The sequence below is a fragment of the Canis aureus genome, chromosome 35, assembly GCF_053574225.1.
Source record: "Canis aureus isolate CA01 chromosome 35, VMU_Caureus_v.1.0, whole genome shotgun sequence".
Classification (NCBI taxonomy): Eukaryota; Metazoa; Chordata; class Mammalia; order Carnivora; family Canidae; genus Canis; species Canis aureus.
This window is the reverse complement of record NC_135645.1, coordinates 19,427,974-19,454,109: the sequence shown is the minus strand read 5'-3', so window position 1 is coordinate 19,454,109 and position 26,136 is coordinate 19,427,974. Positions and strand designations below refer to the sequence as shown.

At 36.4% G+C, this 26,136-nt stretch overlaps 1 long non-coding RNA gene across 3 annotated transcripts in view; it reads right to left on the bottom strand.

The window, feature by feature from the left end:
- The window catches only part of LOC144305133 (uncharacterized), a 332,824-nt gene that overhangs the window by 16,056 nt on the left and 290,632 nt on the right, over positions 1–26,136 (bottom strand). The window lies entirely within an intron of this gene.

Genomic DNA, 26,136 nt, shown 5'->3' with positions numbered 1-26,136 from the left:
GTACTAGAGGCCTAGCATTTACCAAACTATAGGAATAAACTGGAAAAATAAATGTGGTTTAGAGATAGTCCCTGCCTTCAGGGAAACCAATCTCTCTCTCTTCCTTTCTCCCTCTCTCTCTTTCCCACTCTCCTTCTCTCTCTTTCCTCCCCTCCAACTCCCCATCCTTCCTAATCTACCCACCTAAGTAGAGGTAGAGTGATGGGTTCAGGGGTTGGCCAAAGACTCAGGTTAGTTCCATCAGAAGAAATTACACAGGCTATAAGGAAAGAACATAGTTCTCACTGATTTTGAACCTGAGAAAATTCGAGGCTGCATTTATAATCACAAGGAGAGAAGCTTTCTGAGTGTGAAGCAAACACAAGATGGAGAAAAACAAACCCAAAGAAACAAAACAAGAACAATCAAGATATCCTGGATGACATCGTTTGAGTTTCTAGATCAGTCCTGTCTGAACTCCTCCAGACATTTTCAGTTACATGAAACCAGATCATCTCTTTCTGATTAAGCCAGTTTGCATTGTTTTTGTTTGTTTGTTTGTTTGTTTGTTTTCCACTGGCAACTGAAAGAGTGATAGTGATGCACCATAGTTAGGCATTTCCAAGACCATTAGATTTGGACAAACATTATTCAAAGAGACAAATAAAACATCTGATGTAAAATATAAACCAACCAGTCTTAAAAATCCAAATGGGGAAAAATGCAAAGAGTTGATAGATTATGAAGATGTGGTAAGATATTGAATTAATAATGTTAGGATTCTTTAAAGGTAATCCAAAATTGCTATTTGTTCATTATCCACCAATCATTAATTTATTGAAGAGAAATCTTAAAAATTTTCTTCATACTCTGAGAAAGAAGACTTCAGATTAGGGCCAATTTATCAGGATTTATTTATCTCAGAGTGCATGCATCCTGCTGAATCTAACTGGCTCGTTCTTTAACAAGCTACACTTCTCCACTGTCTAGCAAGCTGGATTTCCCTCAGGGGAAACGCTTTTGAACGTGTACCTATCCCCGCCTCCAGAACCATCCAAACACTGCCAGGCTGTGATATTATGAAGACCATGAGTAGAGACCGGCAGAACCAAGCCGTGTACAATTGATTGGTACAAATGGTTTCAAATATACAATGGGGCTTAAAGTTTAAAGAGAAATAATAAGTTGATCACCTTCATAAGCAGAAGCAGTGAGACTCCATGACAAGAATTTGAAGGTATCAGAAATCTCTTTCTTAAACATGGAATTTTTATATTGATGGTCCATTATTCTGAAACTTTTAAGTCCTCTAATAAGATGCAAATGAGTTGGGGAGATACAGCAGTTCAGTTTAGTATAGAAAGACTGGTAGATACACCAGACACTTTGCTAGGCTCTGGGGATAGGGACCAAGGAGACAGGGAGCCTGAGGGAGAGAGGCGTGGTGTGGCAGACAGGTTGGCCAACATCACCCATTGTTTAGATTACACTGACCAGAGCACAGGACCAAGGTAAGAATGAGACCAACAAGGAAGGACATGGAGCCCAAGGAGGGGACAGATCAAGGGAAAGTGACCCATCGACAGCAGAGTTTTGCTGAGAGCTGGTTTTACGTGGTAAAAAAAGATTCTTCGAAGCATTATGCATTTCTTCCCTGTGATATATTGAGGAAAATTTTCCAACAAAGATTTCTCTGCCTCTGATTCTGTCTTCATGTAAGGAGAGCCCTCCATGTTGCCTAATTTTCCTTTCATTTATCCTGCAAATATGTATTAGGCATTGCTATATGGAAGTCAAAATATGCTGGGTTTCTAAACAAAGATACAGTCAGAAAACAATTTTCATTGGCAAAGAGCAAAATATGGTTGAAAAACTGCCCTTGGGTAAATATAGTTTGAAATAAAATTATTCCTCTGGAGAACCTGCAAGGTAAACTCAGCTTTCACTCACAACAGCATAACTGTTTATTTTAACCGAAACTCTTGCTTATTCCATTCAACATTATAGATCTAATCTAGGTTAAATTTCAAAAAGTCTCATTACATTCTCTATCAGTCTTAAACAATTTTTAAAGGTAAAAATTGTTTTATCAGGGATAGCTATCAATTCCATTTTGTAGCCTGTACAAGACTTCCTAAATCTTGAGATTTTTATAGATGAAAAGACACTAATGCTTACTGACTGCCTACTAAGGGCCGAGCAGTGTGCTGCTGGGGGATTTTTATAGAATTTTTCACAATATGCTTTATGTTTTCCCATATTTGAAAATATTACTCCAATGTTAGCACAAATTAAATATGATATAGCCCATGAATTTGTGTTCTCTTTTTTTGTTCAACAGGGAATGAGAAAAGAAAGCATCAAGGGTACACCAGCCTGAGAGTAAATCTACTTACTAGTTAGTAATCTTGGGCACATTTGATAAACCTGCTTTACAAATCTGCACTGTGGGCTTGATAATCTCTACCTTATACAATTACCGTGAGGATTATTTCAGATATGCAAAGTCCTAACAGAGCAACTGCCACAAAATATTTTTCACAGAAGGTTTTATCTTGGTGGAAGAACAAATACTTCTACTTTTAAAATATTTAATTTTCATAATCTAGAGGCTTGCACAAGTCTTATGCAGAAACCTTTTCAGCCCTCTGGCTCCTGGGAACTATATTTAAATTATTGAAGTCTTCCATTTAGTTATGAACTTGCAATGCCCTTTCTTCCCTTAGAAAGCAGGCACACTTCAGCATTTATTTGGGGTCTCAATATGTTTGATATATATATATATATATATATATATATATATGCCATATTTGATTTTGCTGACATGTTTACATTTCAAGATCATAGAAAATGGTTGTTTCAGATGATTTTAGTTTGTGGTATTTTGTTTAAATCCCCGAAGGAGCGGGAGAACCTTTATGAAAACCCAAATTTTTATTTGTCTTTTAACTTTGGCAAGAGAAAGAAAATCAAGTCTGGAAATAATAAAAATTTAGGGCTGATATATTGCCAAAATAAGGAAGGGATGAGTCACAAAAGAAAAAAGAAAGTTTGAACAGGCTACATATTTAATAACATTAAAGAGTTATTACTTTAATGTGTGATTACGGGTATTATGTTTATGTTAAAGGAAATAATCCTTATCTTTAGAGACTAAAAAGAAAACAAAAAGGTTGGAAAGCACTGTCTGATTTTATGGAATTATGAACATCTTATCCAGAGTCAGGTGACCATCGTAGAACCAAATAGAGACACTAGGATTCTTAGCAACCCCTTTGGGAGCTGGAGGGAAGCATTCTGGGTAGAATCAGAGATTGAGTCACTCTGAAAACAAAAGTGATGGCAGAAATAGCCTTGAAGTAAAAGGAGACATCTTTTTTTTTTTTTTTTTTAATACTCAGAAAATGTTCCTCATCTGTTTTTTCTTTTCTCCTGTGAGCAATCTCCCTCTCCCTAGCTACATCATGAGTCCTGATGATGAGTCTTCTCAACCTAACCTCCAACTTGTCTATCTTCTCAACTCACTGCTCCAGATAAAGGCACAAATCTTCTGCTCCTACCACTTTCTGCAAAGCTTCAAGAATCATTTCACTTTCCCCAACTCCTGCTTGCTCTCAGTTCTTCTGCAATGCTTTGCTCTAATAGATCTCAGGGAACACACAGTTATCTTAAATCTCTTTCTCTACCTGTTCTTCTTGTGCTGCCTTGTCAGTTATTGAATGACCACCCACCCAGCTCTATCTTTTCTCATCCAGAAGAGTGTCTCAGATGCACTCCTTTTACTACTGTTATTATCTTTTTCTTGAGATATTGAGGTGTTCTTAATAAATCATCCTATCTCCAATATTTTCCCCCAATTAATCTATCCTTTTACTGTTGAAGCAATGAAAATGTGCTTTTACAAAATGTCATTCTCTGAGTCATACTTCATGTAGTTCTTCTTGATCCATTGGGGAAAAAATCGAATTTCCTTATGCTAAAGTATTTATATAGGTATTATCTGTTTATCATATACCATACTTGTTATACTATAATCTTATGAGCACAGCAACCTTGCATATGTATTTCACTGCTGTAATCCCAACACCTAAACAATGTCTGTCATATAGTCATCTCTTATTAAATACATATTAAGTAAATAGTAACAATAATAATAATAATAATAAAAGCTCCGTTTTTCGAGTGTTTATTATGGGTCAGGTACTACACTGAATATATTACATGTAAAATCTCATTCAAAGCTCAAAATAACTATGTAAGGGAGGGACTTTTATTATCCCCATTTTACATATGAGAAGACTGAGGCACAGAGAGGTTAATCAATTTGCCCGTGTCTATAAGGCTACCTTATAGAGATTGATGCATTGATTGATTCATCAATCAGTTGTTGAATTGCATTGATTCATCTGACGCATCGGCAAACATTTACAAAGCATTTACTAGCCAAGTACTTTTCGTTATTGTTGTGTTGGTGATAGAGCAGTAAACAAAACACACAAAGCTCCTACTTTCATGGAAGCTGGAGTGTTGGGGTGGACAAGGCAGAGGGAAAATAAGGGCAAAAGATAATGGGCTCTGTGGACCATGGAAATTCAATATTTTAAGTCCCACTCACAGGTACTTATTTAAAATAGTCATAAAGAATGAATCCAAGAAAAGTATGATTAGCAGGAAGCAAGTATTGCAATCCATCAGAAACAACTGAGATCAATGAAGCCATTCATTTGCAGCTTAACAAATGGATTTCATTCATGTATTCTTTTGTGCAGACTCTGTGAGAGAGGGCCTCAAATCATGGCAGACAAAAACTAAAAGAAAGAATTGGTCTCCAGAGCAGACCACAGCCTCTGTAGGAAGAATACAGCAACAATCAGAGAACTTTAGCTCTTCACAAATGCAATCAGGTAGCAGAGATTTGGTCTTCCTTGCTCAATCATAGGTCTCCAGAAGAGTGACACTGTTGGCTTAAAAAAAAAAATAAATAAATAAGTGGACATTTAGGCAGGAAAAAAAAAACAGACCCTGAGGAAAGAATTTGGGTGCCATAGGGAGGTGATCCTAGAAAGCATAATGAGGAAGTGGAAAAGTAAGGGAGGGTAGGGAGGCAGGAGGGGCACAAAATGTGTGTCAATGACAGGGTTACCACTAGGAGTAAATGAGTCTCACTGAGTCTTATATTGAGCACACCTCAGAATTCCAGGACCCAAAGAGCCCAGAGCTGGGTATTTTGTCCATAGGCCATAAACCCTCACTGGTTGAGAGTTGCCCCTGGGTCATTACTGCCTAGAACTTTTGTCCTTCTGTACTCATGGGGTCAGATTAATCACTCAGACACAGAATCACAAGTGCTCAAGGGGAAGCAGTAGGTGTAATGTGAACTTTCCACTAAAGCTGCAGGTGCCGTGCCCAGAATGCTGAGGGGATATGATAGGGTAGCAACTTCAGCTGTTCCAAACCAGGAAAAGGATCAGTCACCTTCATTTCTCATGCAGTCATACTCAGACACCCATAAACTAATGCTAGGGCCAATTCTATACTTTCTTAAATTTATGGAATCTCTGTAAAGGGAAGTACAGTGGGATTAAGGCTTTGGTCTATATCATACCAAGTTCTCGTCACAAATAAAAAATCCAGCAGAATTATTCTTAACATTTCATCTGCTTCTTCATGGTGAATCAACATAGAGATGTTAGGCCAAAGATAAACTTCATAGATTTGGACCGAGTTTTCTCAAAAGAAAGTGCAAAATGACCTATGTCTCTCTTTTCTCTCATCATAGTCTGTAAACTAATACCTCTTCTCAATACACTGCCCTCAATCCCTCTATACAGTTAACTAAAATTCTTTGTTCAGTGAGAGAGAATTCTGTGACTTAGAAAGTTGTCATGAAGTATAGAAGTGAATTTATATATAAAAATATATATTCATATTCTGATAATATCTTCCAAAGATAACTTTCATCATCTTGTAAAACTGAAACATTATTCTAATTTTCTCCTATTCATAGCATAATAGAAATTCCAATGGCTGTATAGTAAGTCAACAAAGTTGAAAATTTGAGTGAAATTTTCATATAAATCAGCAAGAATAAGACACTAAGATTCATTTTCAAGTTATTACTAAAGACTATAAATAATTTTCAGTTTCATAAAGAACAAATGTATACTTTTTTCTGAAAATTGGAAAATTAGCCCACTGAATATATAATTAATAAGTGATTCAGCTCATTTTCACAAATTACCCATATAATGTGCTTTGGAAATAATTAGCATTGTCTGACTAGAACTGTGCATTTTCCTTCCTGCTCACTAGTAATTCAACACACTGTATAATTATAAAGGCATTTTTCTTTTCTTTTGTATTTTTTACCTTATCCTTGCCAGCTTCATTATTTGGGTTTCATTCTTGCTAAAGCAATTATTACAGATATAGACTTATAGCTACAGCGGAGTTCCTATCACTCACTATTTGTTAGCCAAGGTTATTCTTCTATAGGGGTAATTAATGTCGAGTAATGGCTATCGAAAACTTGATGGGGAGTTTCCCTTGTCCCTGGATGGCCCTTTATCCAAGCTGTATTAAGAAAATACTATTGATATAATTCATTCCTATGTAGGAAATCTTGGTGAATTCTGTTTTCTGTTGCAAAACCAGAATTGGGCTAAGAGACCCTCTTCTGATCCCAGCAGGTGGGATGCAGACCAATGACTAAAGTTCAGAGATCCAGATATTTTGAAACTTGCATTAGTCATCTAAAGATGACGTTTGGAAATCATTTCCTGTAGCATTGACCATGGCAGTGGTGGTGTCCTATAGCAGTGGTGAGTTACTGACACAGATGGAGTAAGAATATTGGTGGTGCCAAGGATAGTATGTTCACCAGGCTATTTTTGGAAAATGGCCCTGAATGATTTTCCTTCTTCCTGAACTCCCACAATTCCAGACCTCAATTCTCGAGCCTTCCTACTGCTTTTATGATGTATTCAATATCCTTCCAATAATTTACTTTCATGCTTAAATTTATCCTAATCAATTTTTTCGCTTATAAACTAGTGCCAACGCATATATTTTATTATAATGTTAATAATAGTGGTGATTTCATAAATGTGTAAAATTTGTCTCAGTTTTCAAAGTACTTTCACATGCATGATCGTATTTTTAGCTTTATTGCAATATACATGATTGCAATATACTTATATATGTACTATGTTTATTACAATATCATTGGTATATAAAAACCTGCACATATGTAATGTATACAGTTTGATGAGTTTGCATCTCCCTGGTGATTAGGTGATTAGTGATGTTAGCACTTTTTCATATACCTGTTGATCATTTGCATGTACTCATAATGCTATCAACACAATAAATACATCCATCACTAAGCATTCCTTTGTTTTTTTTGTGTGTGTATGTGATAAAAAAATTTAACATAAGACTCTCTTTTAAGTTTTTAAGGGTAAATGCCATTGTTACCTATAGGCACTATATAGAACAGATCTCTAGAACACTTTCATCCGACATAACTATAACTTTATATTCATTGAACAACTCCCCATTCTCCCTCCTCCAGTTTCTTGCAACCACTAATCTATTTTCTTCTATAAGTTTGACTATTTAAGATGACCATATAAGTAGAATCATAACAGTATTTGTCCTTTGGCTGTTTTATTTCGCTTACATAACATCTTTCAGGTCCAGCTATTGTTGTTGTAAGTGGTATATTTTCCTTTTATTTTATGGCTGAATACTATTTCATTGTATGCATATACCACATTTTCTTTATCCATTTGTCAATGTACATATAGCTATTAAGGGGTATGCTTAGGATACAGGACCAACATCTGTTGGGAGGAAAAAGAAAACAGGCTTTGACAGAGAAGGAAGCCAAATTGCAATGCAGGCTCAATGGAGGCTTTTGCTGACCCTGAAAGAAGTATTGAGGATGAGAGGAACCTCAGAGCTGTTGGCAATTCAAGCAAACAGAATCAAGCCTTTATACTCACATACCTCTCTGTCACTAAATGTGGGCTGCTCCAGGAAGTAGGAAGGGGATGATAGTTAGCATCCTAGAAGCTGTGCTAATAAATCATTATTTCTGAATAGCCTTCTAGGTATTGCATAGTAGTGTCCACCAGAGAATGTGTCAGCTGTTGCTGAGTGGAATAGTCAAGGTCTAGGAATTGACCATTGGATTAAGTTCGGTAGAAATTACTGGTATACTCTTTTTCTTCATGATGGATGCTCGACCATAATGTGTAAGTTTCAGGACACATGAAATGTGTAGATATACGTCTTCATATAACTGAAGAAATTGTTCCCCAGATTTCCTCTTTGGCTCACTGGATCAAAAACTATTCTCTCATTGCAGCCTAGGGAATGTCACCCATTGAATTATTTTGTCCTGGCTTATCTACCACATTTCTGAGTTAGGAGTAGAGTCAGTTTCCCCTAAAACATTTGGATTGTGCAGAGGAAGTATGGAAACTTTTGTGAAAACAGGGGTAGTTGCCAAGAGAAAGGAAAGCATGTCTTCAGCAAGTTTCCACAATGCCCAGAAATGGACACTGCGTTGCTTGGTTTCTGAGGTGCCAAGTGGAATAATTTATTCTACTAATTATGCAACAGATCTTAATCTATCATTATGCTGATTTTAGACCACGCACTAGGTCTAGTGGTAAATTAGACCCACAATGTGTCTGTTGTCCTTGGTCTTATATTTCAAGAAGGAAAAGGAAATAAACAAATAAATAGGCTTATCGATTGTGGGGAGTGTGGTGGAGGAAACAAAGAAAGTAATGTAATTGGCATTAAGGTAAGCTATCACTTCAAAAATGATGACCAGAGAAAACCCTATTTAGCGGTTCTTTGGTAGACCAGAGAGAAACCTCACATAGATGGTGACATGTTTGGAAATCCGATATTATTTTTCTATATTTCTTGATAGAGAAGAGGAGAAAAGGAGGGAAGAAGAAAGATTTCTTAAATAAGGCACATTGTGAATTATCCTTCTATACTGTTGTTCTTATTTTGAAGGAAATTAGAATGTATCCTATTCTACTGTCATAAAAATTTAGAAATCTTATACCTGTTCAGAGACAGTTCAGAGACAACTGCTAGATATAAAATTACTATATTTAAATGACTGTCAGTCCTCTTGAAACTCCAATCAGTCTGAGTGGTACTCAAAGCCATGCAGCCAGGAAGCAAGATGGTGGGGAGGGGAGAGGAGAGGGTTCTGCAGCTGTCTTAAGGTTGCACGCCTTCATAAAAATATCATGCAGAGCCCAGCATGAAAGAGGTATTTAGCACATGCTTATTGAAATGCATGCATATTAATACATAATTTTCTATACAAATAGTACCACCAACAAACATATTGACTCTCTACTCCGTGGAATGTTTTCCCCTACGTTTTTGTGATTAAGGAAATTGTATAATTAAAAATGATACCAATTCTTAAAGAATAAATGCATAAGCTCTGGGATGACAGAAGAATGTACAAGGAGCAGTATGTAAAATTCTTAAACTAATAAGCAATGCCCATAAAATTGCTCCTTTGGTGCTTAAAAACAACAACAACAACAACAACACACAAACTTATTGGTTTGGGGAAATGAAGATAATATTATCTCGTTTATTGGATATCATTATGTCTTCTGAAACCCATTCCAATTTAGTTACATCTGCAAGCCATTGCCATAAACTTTATTTACCCCACTGATGCAGATAAAAATTGTGTTTCAGGAAATGTACTCTGCATAGGGAATAAAAAAGTGTATTCTAGAAGAGAGGACATAAATAACCAGTAGAGGACCGTGGTAGCTAGTTTCCACATATGGTTCCCAAATGAACCAAGACTCTTGGTCTCTGCACCCTTGTGTTATCTCCTTCCATAGTGATTCAGGGCTGGCCCTGTATAATCAAGAGAGTGCAGAGGAAGTCATATGAGTGACTTTTGAGATTAGGTCATACCAAGCCCTGCGACTTCTACCTGAGTTTCTTAAGATGTTCCTTCTGGAGCTCAGGGCTGCAAAAGAATTCTAGTCACTGCGAGACTTCCAAGCTCTGCAGAGAGGTCACTTAGAGAAAAAGAGATGTCTGACCAGACCCACTGATTCTAGCCATTCTAATCCAGGCGCTGGACATGGGGAAAGAACCTATCTTGTGCTTCTAGCTTCAGTAAACCCCATGGAAGAGAACTGAAAAACTCAGCTCATCCTCAAAACTATGGCCCCAATCAAGTCATACCAGTCATTTCCAGCCATTTCAGCTGCTCTTGTGAGACCCCCACTTTGTGTGTGTGGGGGGGAGACTTCCCCACTGTGCCCTGACAAAATATCTGACCCATAGGATGTTCACACATAGCAAACGGCTGCTGTTTCAATCTACTAATAGCTTGAAATGGTTTGTTACTCAGGAAAATATACCAAAACCAAAAATTGGTACTTAAGGTAGATTTCCTGTTATAATAGAAATGCAAAACATGTGCCTTTGTATTTAGAACCAAATGATGGATGGCAGTGTGAAGGACCTCAAGTAGACAGTGTGCGGCAGTGGAAGGATAATGAGAAAAGTGTCATTGGAGACTGAAGAACAGATCAACTGTGTTGCATAGTGATGGAAAATTTAGCAAAACTGTTGATAGAGATAAGGTAGATGTAGTAGTTTTAGAAAATGTTCACAAATTCTTGGATATCTCTCCCCTTTAAGAGGTGGAGCTTAATATTTGAGTGTGGGCTAAATATAATGACTTGCTTCTAATGGGATGCAATGGAGATGTGTGACTTCAGAGATTGGGTCGTAAAAGGAATTGTGGCTTCTTTCTTGCTCTCTTAGATCGCTTACTCAGGAGGAAGATAGCTGCGATGCTAGAAAGACTCCCAGGCTGTCCTGTGATACGGACATCTTCGGCAGCAACCAGAGCTGAACCGTTGCTGCCAATAGCTGTTTGAATGAGCCATCTGGAATGATGATCACCTCCAAATTAGTAGTTTAAAACAGCATATATTTATTCATCCATAGACTCTGCAGTTCAGCAATCTAGAAGCAGCATAGCCGACTGGTTCTGGCTGAAGGTCTCTCAAGAGAATGCTTTGAGCTGTCTTCTGAAGTGTAAGTTGTCTCAAGGCTCAACGGGGTGGAGGAGTAAGGGTTGGGATCTATTTCTGAGCTCACTTAGGTGACTGTTGGCAGGCCTCAAAAGATCTCCGAGCTTCCTCACATGGTTGGCTTCAGATCTCATTTCCTTGCCATATGGATGGAGCACTTCATTGGCAACCTGAGTGTCATCATGACATAACAGTTGGCCTTGCTCTTTCCAAGGCATCCTCACAACATGGTAGCAGGCTTCTCTCAGCGAAAGAGAGATAGAGAGAGAGAATGGATGAGAGTGGGAGAGCACACCAACATGGAAGTCACAATCTTTTTATGACTGAATGTCTGAAGTGGCATCCCATCACCTCTACTGTAACTTAGTTGCTAGAATCAAGTCACTAGGTTTGCTTTGTGTTTTCTTGATAGAGCATCATCCAAATGTCATGTGGAGTTACAATTGCTATTTGACAAATTATTCCTAACTTAGTATTTTAAAATAACCATTTTATCTGACTCATCTTTGGATCAGGAAACAGAGATGAGCTCAGGTGGATGTTACATCTTAGCTGGGTTGCTTGGGGGCTGGAGCACCTACTTCTAAGATAGGTTCTTCATCCATACGACAAGTATTTCAGTGTTTCTTGACCTCTTCACAAATTGTGCCATCCTGCAGGGCCTCTCCACACAGCTTGCAGTTCTTACAGCATGGTGGTTTCAGATAACCACATTTCCTACGTGGTGTTTGGTATTCATGAGATGGGAAAAGAAAGATATTCCTTCACTCAAATTTTTTATCTCCCAAGTGAGAGAGAATTTACCTGCTTTGTAGGGGAGCTGCTTTTTTGTTTTAGGGGAAGATAAAAAGTGTGTGTGCATGTGCGCACGCACGCATATTTGGTTCTGGCAAATCTCTTTTGATAAGGACATATTCTTTGTATACATTTTGCCCTCCTGTTTATTTTTATCTCTTGTGTTATATCACCATCTTAATTGTAATCTTGTTGAACTAGGTAGAGGCTATGTTGCTGTGGGGGCAGAGGACATATGAGAAATCTCTGCATGTTCCCTAAATTTTGCTGTGAACCTGAAACTGCTCTAAACATATGAAGCCATAATAATAATAATAATAATAATAATAATTAATAATAATAATAATAAAACTTAGTTGAGCTATATAACTATATCTTAACCACACGTGGGGAAAAGGAGAGGTAGATCCTGTTTCCTCTTCAGTATAAAGATAACAGGGGATCCCTGGGTGGCTCAGCGGTTAAGCCCCTGCCTTCAGCTCAGGGCGTGATCCTGGAGACCTGGAATTGAGTCCCACATCAGGCTCCCTGTATGGAGCCTGCTTCTGTCTCTGCCTGTGTCTCTGTCTCTCTCTGTGTCTCTCATGAATAAATAAATAAAATCTTAAAAAAAAAAGAGATAACAGTAGGCAGCTATGATACAGTAAGGGGTGACGTGCTATGGGAAAATGATTTTGTGATTATGCTTCTCTGCCCAAATTCAGAACCATAAAAGGCATTAAATCAGAAACACTGGTGGACTGGAGGTAAGGGGCTTTTTGGGATGTGAAAAGCTGAAAACAGAGATGTACTATTCATTCAGGGTCACCTTAGCATTACCGTGATGTGTGTTTTTCTGGGTGAGGACTTGGCTTTGAGGATAATCAGTATGGTTCAAGCACCAGAAGAACTTTGAGTTTGTAAATATTCCCTTAAAAGGTAGCCCATCGGGGCAGCCTAAGGGGCTCAGCGGTTTAGCGCTGCCTTCAGCCCAGGGCCTGATCCTGGGGACCCGGGATCTAGTCCCACATCAGGCTCCCCGCATGGAGCCTGCTTCTCCCTCTGCCTGTGTCTCTGCCTCTCTCTCTCTCTCTCATAAATAAATAAAACTTTTTTTTAAAGTAGCCCATCAATTATGTGTAAGCTCTTTCTACACAGTGACTAAATCGATAAAGGAATTTTGAACAACAAGAAACAGAAACTCTTGGAACCCTCGAAGTGTTCATCAGGCCAAATCCTGTGGCCAGTTCTCAACCTCTTGTCTTATCAAAGTGTCTGTGCTATTGAGTCTGAAAGATTGTTCTGCGTGGCTTTTAATATGTCTCATTTTCCTGTTTTCTCTTATCACTCTGTCAACTCCTTCTGAGACTCCCTTGCTAGTTTGTACTTCTCTGATACCCTGCCTCCGGGTTTGGATTTCAGTTCTCTTTGTTTTTTTATCTGTATTCTCTCTTTGGGTAATTTCATTGTTTCATGGCTTGAAATATCTAATGTAGCACTCTGAAATCTAGTCCAAATCTATCCAAAATTTTCCCTTGAACCCCAGATTTATATGTCTTGCTCATTGATCATGTAAAAGGAACATTTCAAACATAAACGGCCAGACTAGAATCATGTCTCTACATACATCCCTGGCTCTTGCCAAAGTTATTCTTTCCCAAGTATTCTCCATCATCCTGAATGTTTCCATTAGTCACTCAGCTGCTTAGGCTTATGAATAATCTTCAATTTATTTCTGTTGCAAATATGCCACATCCAGTTAATCTGTCTGTCCCACTACCTGGCTTTGTTTCCTTATATTTTGATTGAATCTAGCAAACACTATAAATTCTTACCACTGCTACTACCATAATTTAACTCTCTGTCATCTATTTTCTTGAGTACAATCTCATTATTGGGCTCCCAGCTTCCACGTCTACTGCCATAGTTCAGTCTCCATATGCCTCCTGGATAAACTTTTTCCTGGAACGAACACTTACAAAAATCAACAATATCTCACATTATTTGTATCCTTTCAACAGATTCCACATTGAAAGCCAAAAAATTCAGGTTCTTTTGTGTAAATAACAAAGCCTTATATGATCTGGCTGCTGCATAATTCTGACATGATCCCCTGTTTTTCTGTGTTTCACTATGTTCTAGCTACTTTGATATTAATTTTGTTTCTTAAACAAACAAGCTTTTTCTTGCCTTAAAGTCCTGCTGTTGCCTTTGCCTAGAATATTGTACCTGCAGATAATCACAGGGTTGATCTCTTTTCATTACTCAGGTCTTATTTCAAATGTAAACTGCTCAACACACAGTTCACTAACCAAGCATTGCTAGGGAAGGAGCCAAAGGGAAAATTCTGAGGTGCTGGACACAGTCCATATCTTGATCTACATGGTGAACCTGCAAAAATATGGACAAAAAGTGTTGGAGAAATGCCTGTAAGATTAGTGATCTTTACACACTTTTTGGCATATATTTATACTTAATCAAAAGGTAAAAGAAAGAAAAAAGAAGAAAGAAATTAAACTCTTGAGAAGTCTTTCATGATCATCGAATTGGACAGTCTGCCGAAGCTCTACTGCACCCTTCAGTCTCTCTATCCCATTACTCGGGTTTATTTCCTTTACAGAACTTAACACTTCCAGAAATAACTTAATCTATTTAAATGTTTTTGTGTTTCTAACATGCTTTCACCAGATAGAATATAAAATGTTCAGGACATACCTACTGCTTATCTTTTTCTCTGTTATATTTCTAGGACCTTGAACAGTATCTGGGATGTGGCAGGAGCAAATAAGTGTTTGTTCAAATGGACTAAAACAGGGGCTTACCATATTTTCTTCATTTTGTGTCACTATGAAATATTCAAACAACATATGAAAGGACACAGCCACCTTGGTTAGACTCTAAAGAACTGTAGTCACAACCCATTAATTCTCTCTGTTCCCTAAATAAAGAAAAAAACTGTTACATGATACCTGCTGAGAGATCAGCATAATATCACTTTCTGAGTAATTTCTTCTCCTCTCTCTTAGTCCACTGATTGAAATTCTATTCATTTTCTTCTGATAATTTTTCTTTTGAAGTCCCTCACAAGCCCCTACTGTCCCAGATAGATATTATCTCTCTCTCTTTTCAGTCTTTCTCATGAACACTCTTCCTCCATCCTGTCTGTATTAAAGATATCGGGGTCCTGAATACTTCTGACTTAATAAGAAACTTCTTGAGAGGAGAAAAGAACCGTGTTTATCTTTTATGCCTCTCATTCCTCATAGTGCTCTCTACATATTATCTTTAGTAAATATTTTAATCAAATTTCCTCTAAAATATCTTAGGCAGATTGCTGAAAGGTAAGACCATTTATGATTAGGAGATGGTAAATAGATCATTTTGAAGAAGAAGACGTAATTAGGTAAAGAATTCTCTCAGGCAAAGTCCTCTGGACTTATTTCCTTGATTATTGTCTCAACTCTTCAAGTCAATTCCTCATGTCAAAATTTACTAAAGCCATAAGACTGATCATGACTCTACCGCTTAAAATATTTCAGTGGATAAACCCTGCGTTAGAATCAAGAGAAGTTTCTTAAAATGTCACACAAGTGTTGGCTTCTGCAGCCTACGTATCATCCCACCACTACCTCACTACGCATATGTAGCCCCAGAATGTGTCATGTTCACTTATGCTTGTAGAATGTTGCATTATGCATTGGGTACTGTTACTTCTCTCTATCCTTTTGGATTATTCACTTTATCCTTCAAGACATAATTCAAGTGCTACCTCCTCAGGAAAATTCTCCCTGATTTCCTTAATTGAGGCAGGTGCTCTTATGTTGTACTGAAACAGTCTTGGGCAAAATCCCATCATAGGCCTGCCTACTATAATTGATTTTTTATCTGATTAAACCACAAGATCATGATTCCTTCCTCTGAAAGGGGCTCTGGTTTGTTTGCCTCCATACCCCTGATACCCAGCAGAGTGCTTGAAAATTAATTTGGCATTAAAAACCTTTCTGGCAAATAAGTGGGTGAATAAACAAATGAATGGATGGATGGATGGATGGATGGATGGATGGATGGATGAATGGATGGATAAATATATTGATGGGTGAATAGTATGCAGTATTAGTTTGGGAGGATGAGGGGATTCTTTTCTCTTTAAGAAAAAAATGAGTATATTATTCTTGGGAACTTACTACTACTGTTTCTTATACTGATTTTGAAAAATAGAAAGTAATATATCTAGATGATGAAAATATACTGTGAGGAAGAGTCAACCTAACATGAATGACCTGAGACTAAATAATTAGTTTAGGGGCTCTGGGAGATGAAAGTTTAATACACTCAATTGCTTAGTCATTCTTTTTTCATTGTCATTTATCACTGTCATTCCTATATCTGGTAGATATTATAGATGCAAAGAAAAAGAGGAGACATTGTAGCATACTCAATGTCAAAAGCATATTTTCAGCTCATGTTATGGTCTAAGCAAAGACATTGTCAAATATTGGGTATTTTAGGTCATGGCTGCTCCCCTAAACTATGAGGTCTTTGCTTTTCTTGGGCAGGATGCCAGTTTGACATAAACCAAAGTGGAAACGTTGTAGTGCTGAAAGATACTTGGGGCATTGCCCCTGAAAGCCCTACCTCCCATGTGCTGGGCTTGCATGACATTACTCCAGGGCATTCCAGAGAATGGAAATATCATAGCTGGCCTCTAGCCTAGATGATGACTTATTCATAATAATATTTCAAGGAGAACTTATTTTGCCAGAGATGCAAAGAAACACATGGCCAATCATTTTCTAAGTGACCTCTTCTCTTGGAGCTTTGATACCTAGCAGATTTTAGGCAAGAATTCTATTTATGAAACAGCTTGCGTATATATTCTAGGATATCAAAAACCAAAGGTTACAGTACAAAATATAATTAAGGGCTAAATTAATATTGCCAAAAATGTATAAACTCGAATAATAATCTGAGTGAGCATTTGGGGCAAAAATAGCAAGGAGATAGTGGCAAGTGTATACATGTGGTAGAAAATGTAGAGAAGAGAAAAAGATATTTCTAGAAAGAGCTATTTGAGAATAATTTAGTCACAGGACATAGGATCACACAGCACAGTCAGCCATCAGGAACTGTCCTTCAGCAATCATAATAGCATGATTCCACTGATTATCTCTCCCCAAAGACTTGAGGACAGGGTGCCCTGTAATGGTACAGCACAGAACGTGTTATGTCATCAAATGTCTCTATTCTATGGTGAATGCATTTTGAGTTCAGAATCCAAAATGAAGAGAGTCTTACTGACAAAAATGGTTGAATAATTCCTTTGCTATTTCCTCTCCCATTTCACAAGAAACACTGGATTTACAAATTCAGGTCAGTGAAAAATTTTCGTGGTCACTCCCCAGATTAATTAGAAAACTAACTAAAAAAAAATCCAGTAGATATCTCAGCATGTGACAAGAACAATATAAATCATATAGAACTGAATCTACAGTGGGCAAAAGCCCTTACATATACCAAGAGTTGCCATCAGCTCCTTGGTGGAAAAGATCTGGGGAAACTCATAGTTTTTGTATCTTTATAGTGAGCTGATTATAATCTTTCTTACAAGCATAGATTTAGACATCACTATCAACAATGTCTTTGTCAACTTCACTAAACTCTGCCTTAAAAAATAGCTAAAAATGTATTGATATTATATGTGTCATATATAGTTGTTCTAAAAGGGCCGTACATATCTGATAATATGAATTAAAGTTCCATTATTTGATGTGGGCAAAATAGGTAACAGTGTTGTGGTAAAGAGGCATAGAGTTAAAATAAAGAATAGGAATAGCTAAATGCCTTTGTGACTTAATTTGTAAAAACCATTTATATGTTGCCTTATTTGATAGAGTTACTTCATACATACTGGCTTAAGAAATAATAATCATTTGAGAGACTAGCTGTCAGTCTGTGACTCAGAAAAAGACAATATTTATTGAGCTGCTACTATGTGTGTCACAAAACCTCCTGCAAGTAGAGACAAGCGATCTAGTTCTATTTCTCAGGTTTTTATAGCAAAAAGAATGAATTATGAATTATTAATTCTCATCTTACAGAGAAAAGAAAAACTGAAGTTCAGGGAGATGATAGTGCTCAATCATTCTCAAATAAAAATAATAATAACAAAAATACAATATAAAATTGCCCTGGAAAATAAAAGAATAAGGGTTTTACTTCAAAAAGAAAAGAAAAATGTGTCTCAATGAGCAAGGAAAGATGGAAGAGAGTAAAGAGAATGTGAGGAAGCCAATAATGACTCTTTAGGAGAAATGTACTAAGAAGGACTGGAAATTGAAATTGAATCATCCTCGTACATGGGTCCTATTCTAGTTTCTCTTCTCCTGCCTTCTTCCTTTTTTCTTATTAAAAAAATAAATAAAGCATATCCTTTTCTAATCCTACCCGTCATTTTTTCTGAAATACTGAAATATTTCTGAATTACTTCAAGGTTCAATGAAACTGAACATTGCATGAAGGCAGAAAATAGATCAATTCATAAGAGGAAAGCAATTGCCCCAGGATCTCTCTCTTGAAAATCTCTTTGATCATTGGATGGATTTTCTTTATGTCCTCAAAACCATTCTATGAAGGAAAGCTCCCAATAACTTTTAAGAAAAGACAATATTATCCCAAAACTAACTGTGGATTCATTACTGTACTTTTAGTACATAATGTTTGAAGCATCAATTATCTCTTTTGTGGGAAAGAGAGTGAATTTATGACCCATGACAGCAAAGACAATCGTTTTCCTTTCTGAGCCATCTGCACAAATTTATTTCCCTGACTGGATTCTTTAATTGTGCTTCTTAACCAGATCTGTGCAGACCCTTGAATTCTCTCAAGTCCCTGCTCTTTCTCAACCCCGCCCTCCCTTCCCCAACAGGCAATCAATAATTGCTACAGTGTGTGTCTATTCTTTGTGAAAACCTTAATGCCAAAATCTCCATGCAAAACTTCTGAGTATTGTGTTCTGTAGGCGGCCTTTCCTGTTTTACTCTCCCAAAACATCCTCTCAGCGACTTAGGCTAATTAACTATAGCCTAACACAGAAAACTTCAAAATATATTTTGCAGAAAAGAATGTTCATAATTGTCCAAAGGAAATTTAGAACTTAATCTTTTCAAACAAACATTATGCTCTTAGTGTTGAATTACAAGTCATTTAATAATTAGGCAAATTATAATATTAATGTGATTAATAGTTAAAAACCTGCTCATCTAGGTTATTTTTTTTTCTAAATTAATTTGATAAGGAAATGAGCTCTAAGATGGCACTTTGGGATGTAGGATGGAAACAGTAGAACTTCTGTTTCTATCGACTCTTTTATTTAAGAAATAAGTGTAAGTGCAAACTCATTCTTATACACAAATTGGCAGTCATTCCTTGGCTTATTTTACTTCTCACAAGGGATATATGCATAATTCCATGGCAAACATGGGGATGACACTAATGTAGTTAATTTTATAAAAACAAGAGCTTTAAGTAGTAAAATTGTTTTAAAACTGCAATGTTATCAAGTGTGATCATGAAAATATTTTGCAGTACATAAATCTTCATAAAGTAACTTGTAACAAAGACTATGGAAGAATTGTCTAATTTAGAGATGACCTCATTTTTTTTCCTTTAAAAAAAGATGAGGTTTTTTAAAGTATTTGACCTTTACAATAGCAAGTGGCTACTGCTAATAATCTATTAAAAATGTACTTAATGTGTCCCTTTAACTTAAAGGGACATACAACCCACAGAAAAATGTTAAACCAAAAATTCCAAAATTAGTGAAAAGTATTTCACTGTTATATTGTACTATTTAGTGAAAACAAAGAGGTCTTTTGTTATTTTATTTAAATACAATTTAAAATTATTTCTGAAATAGTATTTACTTCTTTTTCTTTCCTTTTTAAAATGTTTTATCTATATTTCTAATAAACATGAAAATGACCCAAATGTACAGATAATTATTTTTGATTGATAAGACTACATAATCACAAAAAATGTAGAGGAAAAATATGAATGGAATAAGTCTAAGGGAGTGAAGAAACTATAAAACTTATCAACTCTGAATCTCCTTTATTTCATATATTAACAATGAGACTTAATTCACCCAACTCCAAAATGCTTCTTTTTTTTAAAATTTTGTACTTAAATTCAATTTAGTTAATATATAGTGTATTATCAGTTTCAAAGATAGAATCCAATGATTCATTAATTGCATACAACACCCAGTGCTCATTACTCTAAGTGCCCTCCTTAACACCCATCACTCAATCACCCCAAACTCCTACCCACCACCCCTCCAGCGACCCTATTTGTTTCCTACAGTTAAGAGTTTGCCTCACTCTCTGTTTTTATCTTATTTTTCCTTCCCTTCCTCTACTTTCATCTGCTTTGTTTCTTAAATTCTACGTGTGAATGAAATCATATGGTACAACGCTTCTTAAGCACAGGTTGGTGTAATACTCAATTGTCTTGACATCGAAACCTCAGTTTCCATTCAGAATGCCACTCCCAAGCCTGTATGGTGTGGCTCTTCTTCCTTTCCAGCCTAATCGCCTAATATCCTAGGCATACTGAGCTGCTTGCAGTACCTAATGTACTCCATGAACTCTCTCTCTACATCTTTGCATCCACCGTTCTAAGTTTTTTCTTTTCAATTTCATGCACGTCTTGAACAATCCTTGTTGTTTTTCCAAATTCATCATTCAAAGATTCATAGATTCAGCTCAGGCATGATCCCTTTTAGAACATAAAAGGATCTACATGATGAAAAAACAAAAAGAAGCTCTAGCAATATTATCTAAACTCTCATTTTATAAACAAAGGCCCAAATAAGTGGTGTGCCCAGAGTGAGCCAGTAACCTAGGACTGTAACCCAGGGATTTTCTGATGGCTTCTCACTAGTTTCCAACTCTGATAAAATTGGTGATCAATAAAAATTAACTATTTTATAACCAGTTGCTTATTACAAATGCCTCAGCATTATTTGTACCTAATCATAGAAAACTGATTTCCAATTAAAGTACTAGACATATTTTAATATTATGGCTTAGTAGATATTTCTTACAACATCTTTAAAGGGTGATTTATATCTTTCTTATTATTTATACAGAAGCAAATCAAACATATTGAAAGAATATATTTAATAATCCAGGGCAAACCTGAATAAGTACAAGGGATGTTTTATAGGTTAATTAGGGCCTAATTCACTCATCATAAGACAAATACAGGGTTGGTTTTCTTATCTACTGAGCAGATCAGCAGCAGTTTTTACTGGATAGGGTTTTGCAATAGGGGATTTCAAAATGGAGTGTTTCTTGGGAAAGATTTTGGAAGATAAGAAAACCGATTTTGAGTTCCAGGCAGATAAGTGTGTTTTTCCATTATACCTTCACCTGTTCCCTCTTTAACTTTTAGTCAGTTAGAATTGATCTGCAAAAGGTGGTTATAACTAGTACTTTGATTAAAATATGACCTTAGTTTAAGTGTTAGTTAGGTGTTTCATTTTGTTAGGTAAATATAGTTAAATACGTTAAAATTCTCACTTTTAAAATAATAGCTAGATAGCAGACATAAGATTTTAGCCACACAATAGGCTATTCTTCAGGGACTTCATATAACTGAATTCAACTGAACTTTATATAAATGAATTTAGTTCTTTTTGCTCATTATCTCAAATTTAATCTTGTCTTAATTTTTTGGTTAGACACCTATGTAACTATTCAATCAATTGTGGATCTTCCTAAATAGTCTACTGTCTCTTTCTCTCTCTTTCTTTTTTTTTCCTTTTCTTTGGAATGATTTAAGTTTGCTAAGTGGGAGTTAGAGTAGCTTATGTCTTGCCCTGACATAATGGCAAAATTCTTTTCTACCATTGTTTTCCACCTGCATGAGCCTTTCCCAAGCGTAACTCATTCTGCTTGGTCTCCATCATTGTATTCTGGCCTTTACTACTAATGTCCATGATCCTCCCACGACCACTGGTTTCCACATCTGTGCTTCATTGTACATCCACATATCTTTGGTTCTGCTCACTTGTTCTCGGGCAATATCATACTCTATAACTGGACCTAGGGAACTTTCATAGAAACTCTAGATAGCCATGAGATGCAAGGGCCCTCCAAATCTGACCCCAGGCCCATTTCTTTCAGTTCTACGCTATCGCTATTATTAGAATAACCACTCTAAGAGAGTCTAATTTCTCCTACACTATAGGCTCGGAAGGGAGGTGCAAGTCCCATCTATATCAGACCCCACTAAACATATTCTCACATCCATCTTTTGCAATCTGCCCTAGAAAGAATGTTAGGTCCCTTCTAAGGGACCAAAGAAACATGTAAAACTCTAACCATATCTCTTTTAAATCTCTTTCTCCATCTGCTAGGTTCTACTGTTTTCTCCATTTACTGTAACAAGAAAACGAGTTCTTATATAATTCACACATTTTATTTCTGATGTGATTTAAGTATAATCTTTCTGTTCTGAGATCACTAGTCTTTTAACATTATGAAGCCCCAATTCCCTTTGTCTATAAAAATCCTAGTATTGCAATGGAGTCTCTCAGTTATCCCATCAGCTCAAGTTTAAAAAATATTTTCAGAAATTCAATTGACTTCTTTGTTTTAGTCTGTGTCAACTCTTCCTAGAGATAATGAATGCCCCTGATTGACTAGGAAAATGGCCTTAGGACCATGAGAAAATTTTAGTCTCTATAAGGAAAAGACAACACAAACAAACAAACAAAAAAAAAAAGAAGAACACAATACCCTCACTTATTTTCTAAAATATTACTAAATTAAGTGAAATCTTAGATCCATTTACAGATTTAGTATTCTCTTGGCAAGTAAAATACGTCTCTTCTGGGAAGAGAGAGGGTCTGCCCAAGTATCTTAATTATTATCAGAAATAATAAAATACTTTATTATAAATAATGATACTGACCTCTATTGCCAAACAGTCTTTAGATCTTGTGTTCACACCAAATGAGAAAGAACATCTATAATGCTACTGTTGTGAGACCCAGCTAAACCTTTTAGAAGTCAGATGAATTAGTGGGTAAGGTTCTCAATATTTCAGGGACATATTCTGATCTACAATTTACCCAAATCTAAGTAATAATATGCTTGACATATATGCAAGTATTCTATTCTTAAAATTTAAATTCTGTTCTATTCTTAAAATAGAACAACAAATTTTATTACAGCCAAATGCTATAACACGAAACTTTCAAAAGTGTACTTATTTTTGAGTGATATAAATACAACTGAATTCTAGTGCAGTAAATGATTCCAATAAGTTGCCCAATACAATGATTGGATTTAAAATAAAACACAGTACTTTAACAGTATAAGTTTCATCTTATGCTTCTGTATTACATTCACATTTTTAGATTTAAACGTGGGATCATCATGACCCATGCTCTGGGGATGTGGCTTTTAATTTTAAACACAATGTACAATGTCATTGAACAAATCTTTCATTTGTAGTACACCATCCATTTATCATTCATTACACACATTCTTTTACAAAAGAAAGAAATTGAAAATTGATCTGATATGACTGTATTTTCCCATGGATTGATAATTTTACGGTAGAATCAAGTTTTCCTCACAGACTTTGATATATATCTTAATATTGTGTGGCCATCAGTTATGTTGTCTGTCTTGGTGATAAGCAATCTGAATGGGAAATGAGCCAGCTTTCTTATCATTATTAAGAGATTCCTTAATTAGCCTGCAGCTGTGGTCAATACTGGCATTCACATTTTTTTGAAAGGAACTTTTAAAATTTTATTCCCACAGTTTTACTTTAAACATTTAACAGAATCAAGATGAGTTCTATAACCCATCTACCTTCTTAAAGCAAAAATGTTAAAACAATCATGGGCCATTGTCTTATTGTTTAAATTCAATTCTTTCATTTCTCAATAATGATTGCCTTCCTTACTAAGTAGTTCTATTACATTTACCACTCGTTCTAAAGCTGTGCTTTTGTTCTTGTGAATTGTTTTATTCTCATTATAAGAGAGAAGCACAGCCATTTATAAGAGGCCTCATTATATTATTTTCAGAATGTTGGAAGTGTAAGTGGCATCTTTTGTTCTTTTCCATCTGTGACACATACGCCATCATTCGTTCACTCTTGGAATGCATTTTCTAAAGTATGACTTTAGAGTATATGCTGAGCTTTAAAATAATATCCTAAATAAATAACAACATAAAACTGCCAGTTGTGATTTTAATGAGCTTGATTTTTGGAGAATTTCTTTCTTTCCACTAAACCAAGGAAAAAGCAAATTAAAATATTGTGTCTTTCCAGTGCATGATGACTAGAGGAGACACAAAGATGAATGCCACTCAGAGTTCACCCTCAAGGAGGTCACATCCATTTTCATGGAAGGACTCACCTGGTACAAAACAAACAATCAAAAGCACTGACTTTTTTTTAAGTCAAATAAGAGGAGTGACTTAACAGATTTGTTTAAGGAAATTTAGTAGAACTAAGGAGAATCAGAAAAGGCCTTGTAAAAAAGGTGTCCTCTGAGATGGACTAAGAATGTAAGTGTGCCAGAGAATGCTAGCAGCTTGCCTAAGCCAACGTTCTCATCTTTCTGGGCATGCATCTAGACTATAATTCCAACTCTCCTTATATGGTTATATGACTGAGTTCTACATAATTGAATGGGAACAGCAGAAGTGTCATGTTCTCACTTAGCCTATCAGGACATCGATTCCTTAATATTCTTTCCTCCTCTGCTTAATTGAAATGAAGATCTCCCTCAGTACGACTTGGAAGTACGACTGCCTCCAACCTCTTAAATGACTGTGTGAAAGAAGGCCAACAGCTAGCCAACAGCTTGCTTACTGAATGTGTCACATAAGTAAGCAATCAATTTGTGCTTGAATTGTGATACATTTTGGGTTGTATTTGTGACAGCAGCTGGCTTGTCATAATTATAACAGATTAGTAAGACTCCAGTAAATGGCATTAGACCTGGGAATAGAGAGCGTTAATCTCGTAGAGGAAAGAGTATGACTGAAGGAATAAACCCAAACAAAGGTGACTTTTACTTACGGTGGCCCAGCAGTCTAATTAGACTGTTGTATAGGTCATAAATCGGAAAATTAAAAGATTCAAAAAGAGGGATAAAGCCGATTAAGAACACTCATACACCAAATGCATATTTTTCCCATTCAAATTCCCATTCATCTGCTGCCATCATAATGTGTGTTTCCATTGTACCTTTGTCTCTGGAGTACCTGTAATCAAGTGTAGATGTCTCATTTATAGCCTTGACTAATTTTCACAGTTTTCCTTCTGTATTACTGTATCCTCTCCTTACTTTTTTTTTAAGATTATATTTATTTGAAAGAGAGATAGAGAAAGCAAGAGCAGGGGCAAGGGCGGAAGGAGAGGGAGATGCAGACTCCCCAATAAGCAGGAAGCCCGATGTGGGGCTCAGTCCCAGGACCCTGAGATCATGACCTGACGCTTGACTGGTGGAGCAAGCCACCCAGGTGCCTGTATCCTCTCCTTCTTTTTCCATTTTTACTTACGATGCTGAGACCAACCAATATGATTTGGAGAAATACTTATATATAATGACCACATGAATATCCAGAAGGCTCCCAGGGTAGAGCAAGAAGGTGATCAAATGAACAAAGCCGAATTCTTATTTTAATCGTCTTCTTTGATTTCCTTTTCTCATTCTCACTCAGGGGTGAGAGTTAAGCTGGATCTATAAAGCTTTTTTCCCCCTTCTGATGTCTAGTGGAATTTTACTGTCCCAGAAGTATTCTTGGAGGAACATGTTAGTTTCAACAGTATTTGCATGCAATGCTTATAAGTGATGTCAACTGGAAATTGTTACTTTTAGTTTCTCTTCAGCACCTTATAAGTAAAGATGGTAAAAACACTAATTAAAACTAATAGGCCAAGGATTTGAGATAAATATTACGGTAATTCATTTCATTTTTATTACAATGTTATGGGGTGGGTATTATTCTTATCCTCTACTTTATTAATAAGGAAATGGAAGCATTGAGGGAAAGTCAACTTGCTCCAAGTTTCAGAGCTGATAAACAGTAGTCAGGATCTAAACTCAGGCAGATCTAATTAGGGAACCCCAGCTCAGCTCAAAAATACAACTCTGGTAAAAACCAGAGACCGGCATAGCCATCAATTTTTTCCTGTTGCACACATGGGAAGATTGCCTTCCCTAGCCTTCATTTTAGTT